Raw genomic sequence first — 5,717 nt, forward strand, 5'->3', positions numbered from 1 at the left:
TAAGGTTGATTTGAACCACAAGGTAGGTGGTTCAATCTCACCAGTGGTTCTTGGGAAGCCTTACATAGAGGTGCTGTGAGTCAGGACTGACTCTATGACACTTCGCAACAACAAATATCACCATGCTGTCCTCCAGGAACTGATCCCTCCCGATAACATGTCCAAAGTACGTGAGATGAAGTTTCATCTTTCTTATTTCTAATCAGCATCCTGGCTATAGTTCTTTAAAGACATTTATTTATTCACTCTTCTGGCAGCTCATTTTACCCTTCACCAACATCATAATTTGAATGCATCCACAACAAAAACTCCAGATAAATTGTATTTTGTTCAGATAAAATAAATCAAGTGCCGTTGAGTCATTTCAGACTCATACTGACCCTGGCTAGGTCTCCCAGGAGAGGCTGGTGGGTTTGATACCCACCATACCTGGCAGTTAGCAGTCTCGTGCTTTTCCTCCAGTGCCAAACCAGGAATCTGGAAAATTGTTGTTGTTGTTAGGTGCTATGAAATCGGTTCTGGAACTCGTAAAAACCTTATGCACAGCAGAATGAAACACTGCCTGCTACTGTACCTTTCTCACAATTGTTATAACCTTGAGCCCATTGCTGGTACCACTGTTACAATCAATCTCATTAGGAATCTTCTTTTTTTTCACTGACCCTCCACTTTATGAAAGCATGCCCTTCTCCAGGGATTGGTCCCTCTGCAGTATGAGAGATGCATCGTCGCCATCTTGACTTCTAAGGAGCATTCTGACCATACTTATTCTCACAATTTTATGTTCTTCTGGCAGTCCATGGCACTTCTAATATTCTTCTCCAACACTATAGGTCAAATACATAAATTATTCTATGGTCTTCTTATTCATTGTCCAACTTTGCTATACCATTGAGGTTATTGAAACTACTATAGTTTGGGTGAGACACACCTTAGTCTTAAAACTGACATCTTTGTCTTGGAACACTGTAGAGAAGTCTTGTGCAGCAGAGTTGCCTAAAATCATTTGATTTCTTGACTGCTGTTTCCATGAGTGTTAATAGTGGATCCAAGCAAAATGAAGTCTTTGACAACTTCAATTTTGTCTCCATTTATCATGATGTTATTTATTCATCCAGTGTTGAGGATTTTTGCTTTCTTAACATTGAGCTGCAACCCATACTGAAGGCTGTGGTCTTTGATCTACATCAGAAAGTATTTTAAGTTCTCTTCTCTTTCAGCAAGTTAGGTGTATCATCTGCATATCACAGGTTGTTAATGATTCTTTCTCCAATCCTGATACCATGTTCTTATTCATACAATTCAGCTTCTCATATCATTTTATTTGCATACAGATTGAATAAATATGTGAATGAATACAATCCTGGTGCACACCTTTCCTGATTTTAAACCATTCAGTATCCCCTTGCTCTGTCTGTTAGAATGGCTGCCTCTTTTCCATGTACAGGTTCTTCATAAGCCCAAGTAAGTGTTCAGAATACCTATCCTTCTCAATGTTATCTATAGCTTGCCATGATCCACACAGCTCTTAATCCTTTGCATAGTCAATAAAGCATAGGTATACATCTTTCTGGTATACTCTGTTTTCAGCCAAGGTCCATCTTATGTCAACAATCATTTTCCTCATTCCATGTCCTCACCTGAGTCTAGCTTAAATCTCTGAAAATTTCCTATTTTTGAAAGATCTTCAGAAAATTTTTACTTTCATGTGATATTAATGACATTGTCCATTGATTTCTGCATTCTGTTGGATCTTCTGTCTTTGATATTGGCATGAATATGGATCTTTTCCGATCAGTTGAACAGGTAGTCTTCCAAATTTTCTGGCATTGATGAGTGAGTGCTTCCAGTGCTGCATCAGTTTGAAATATTTCAATTTTTATTCCATTAATTCCTGGAGTTTTGTTCTTTGTCAATGCCTTCAGTGTACCTTGGACTTCTTCCTTCAGTGCTATTGGCGCTTGATCATATGCTACCTCTTGAAATGGGTAAACATCAACTTGAAAAGTGACTCTATAAATTTCTTCCATCTTCTTTTGATTCTTTCTACATCATTCAATATTTTGAAAATCCAGGCTTGGAATTTTTTGCTTCACTTCATTCAGTTTGAAGAATGCTGAGTGTGTTCTTCCCTGTTGGTTTTCCAACTCCAGGTCTTTACTCATGTGATTATAACAACTGACTTTGGCTTCTTGAGCTGCCCTTTGAAATGCTGTTCAATTTCAATGTTGAAAATTCTGTTCAATTTCAATGTTCTCCTCATTTCTTTATTTGCTTTAGCATCCCCATGTGTTTCACAGTCTCTTTTGACATCCGTTTTGGTCTTTCCCATCTTTCTTGTCTTCTTAACAACCTTTTGCTTACTTCCTGTATGATGTTCTTGATGTTATCCTACAACTCTTCTGATCTTTGGTCATTAATGTCTAATGCATCACATCTGTTCTTGATCTCTAAATCCAGGTGGGTTATGTTCAAGTTTATAGTATGGTTCTCATGCACTCGTTTCAATTTTCTTCAGCTTCAGCCTGAGTTTACATTTGAGAAAATGATGGTTTGATAGTCTGCCCTTAGCCTGGTTTAGGCTGAGGCTGTGGAGTTTTTCCACCATCTCTTCTAACAGATGTAGTCAATTTTATTTCTGTGTATTCTAACTGGTGATGTTCATGTGTACAGTCGTCTTTTATGCTGTCTAAACTATGTATTTGCAATGAATAAGTCATTGGTCTTGCAAAATTCTATCATGCAATCTCCAGCATTGTTTCTTTCACCAAGATTATATCTTCCAACTACTGATCCTTCCTCTAAATTTCCAAACTTTTCGTTCCAATCTCCAGTAATTTTCAATACATCTTTATTGTATGTTTGATCAATTTCAGACTGAAGAATTTAGTTGAATTCTTCAATTTCATTATCACTGGATGTAGTTTTGGGGGTACAAATTTGAATAAGAGTGGTATTAACTGGTCTTGCTTGTAGGCATATGGATACTATCCTATCATTGACAGCATTATATTTCAAGATTGACCTTGAAATGTTCTTTTTGATGATAAATATGACACATTCTTCTTCAATCTGTCATTCCTGGCATAGGAAACCATGTGATTGTCAAATTAAAATTGCCAATACCAGTCCATTTCTGCTCACTAATTGATGCCTAGGATATCAATCTTTATGCATTCCATTTCATTTTTGACAACTGCTAATTTTCCAATATTCATACTCCATACATTCCATGTTCTGATTATTAATAGATGTTTACAGATGTTTCTTCTCATTTTGAGTTGTGCCCCATCCACATATGAAAGTCCCCAAAGCTTTACTGTATCACATCATCACAGTAAACTCTACTTTGAGGAGGCAGCTCTTCCCCAGTCATACTTTGAGTGCCTTCTAACCTGAGGGGCTCAGCTTCCAATACTTCATCTGATAATATGCTGGTGCTATTTTTAATGTTTCAATACTCTGTATTCTGTTGTTTTGTCACAGTGTTGCACTGCTATTCATAAGGTGTTCAGTACCTAAACATTCAGAAGTAGTCCATCTCTCTTCCTTCCTAGTCTTTCTGACTCTGGAAGCTCAGCTGAACCCTGTGCATCATGGATGACCCTGCTGGGGTTTAAAATACTGGTGGTGTAGCTTCCAGCACCATAGCTGCACTCAAGTCATCACATTATGACAATCTACAGAGGACTGGTGGTTCTGGAGCATCAAAGACACTAGATTAAAACATCAAATTTTATTAAAACCATCCTACAATAAATAGAAGCAAATACCATTCTGCAACCTACCTTCATCATGGAAATATATATATACGTGTGCGTGTATCTGTGCATGCGTGCGTATGTATATGACACCTCGTGTGGCGCTGTAGCGCTGTGGGATAAAGGTCTGCTTGAACCACATGGTCGGTGGTTTAAATTCACCAGTCTCTCTTTGGAAACTCTATACAGGGTCGCTGTGCAGAACGGACTCAAAGGCCCTTAACAGCAACATGTACATAGGTTCCAACTCACAGTGACTCTGTATTAAGTTGTTAGGTTCTGACTTGTTGCGACCCTCTGCACAACAGAGCAAAACACTTCTGGTACTGTGCCATCCTCATAATCTTGGTTGTACCTAAGTCCATTGCTGCTGCCACTGCACCAACCTATCTAGTGGGAGGTCTTCCTTTTTTTCACCAACCCTCCACTTTACTGAGCATGGTGTCCTTCTCCTGGGTCTGGTCCATCTTGATAATATGTTCCAAGTATGAGAGATGAAATCTCATCATCCTGGCTTCTAAGTTGCATTCTGGCTGTACTTCTTCCAATACAGACTTTTTGTTCTTTGGGTAATCCATGGTATTTTAAATATTCTTCACCTATACCATAACTCAAATTCTTCTATGTTGCTGTTGTTATGTGCCGTGGAGTTGGTTCTGACTCATAGTGACCCTGTACAGGGTTTCCGAGGCTGTAAATCTTTACGGGAGCAGAAAGCCTCATCTTTCTCCCACAGAACAGCTGGTAGTTTTGAACTGCTGACCTTAAGGTTCACAGCCCAAGACCAAATTCTTCTATAGTCTTCCTTATTCATTGTGCAGATGAGGCTATGGAAAGTACCATGGCTTGGGTCAGGCACACCTAAGTCCTCAAGCTATCTTTGCTCTTGAACATTTTAAAGAGATCTTGTGCAGCAGACTTGCCTAATGCAATACATCATTTGATTTCTTGATTGCTGCTTCCTTGAGTGTTGATAATGGATCCAAGCAAAATGAAGTCTTTGACAACTTCTATCTTTTCTCCATTTATGATGATGCTATTTATTGGTCCAATGTTAGGGATTTTTGTTTTCTTTACATTGTGGTGCAAGTCATACTGAAGACTACAGTCTTTGATATTAATCAGCAGGTATTTTAAGGCCTCTTAGCTTTCAGAAATCAAGGTTGTATCATCTTCATATTGCAGGCGGTTCATGAACCCTCCTCCAATCCTGATGCCACTTTCTTGCTTATATAATATATATGTATATGCCAGACCCAAAGCCGTTTTAACTGCAAGATCGGCAGTTCAAGCTCACCAGCCGCTCCTAGAAAACTCTATACAGACAGGGTTGCTATGGGTCAGAACTGGCTCGAAAGCACTTAACAACAACAATATAACATATGCATATATATATGTGTGTGTGTGTGTGTGTGTGTGTATTGTTGTTGTTGTTGTTGTTTTTAAGTGCCATTGAGCCGGTTCCGACCCATAGCGACCCTGTATAGGGTTTCCAAGGCACCACTGGTGAGCTTGAACCGCTGACCTTGCAGTTCAAACGACTTTGCAGTCTGGCTCATTAACCCACAGTGCCTCACCAGGACTCTGTATGTTGTTGTTAGGTGCTGTTAAGTCAGTTCTGACTCACTGATTTTATATATATATATACATTTGTTTTAATGAAACCTGATTACCTGTTTTCTGACCCCACCCCAACAAGATAGTAGTATACTGCTTTTATAACAAGAAATTTCCATTTTGTGACATTTGAATGCATCAGATCAGATACATCAGAAATTAGAACGCATCAAAACTAGATTCACTTTATACAATTATGTTTTCCCATTAATTCTTACATAGTAAATGCTAGACTCTTTCACAAAGCCACTAAAATATCAAGACTAGTAGAAGTTGGCGAGGATTTTTGGGAGATCAAGGTAAATATATTTTTCTTTGTGAGATTTAGTAGAAACAAAA

Source organism: Chrysochloris asiatica, unplaced genomic scaffold (genome assembly GCF_000296735.1).
Source record: "Chrysochloris asiatica unplaced genomic scaffold, ChrAsi1.0 scaffold00077, whole genome shotgun sequence".
In the NCBI taxonomy this organism is placed as follows: domain Eukaryota; kingdom Metazoa; phylum Chordata; class Mammalia; order Afrosoricida; family Chrysochloridae; genus Chrysochloris; species Chrysochloris asiatica.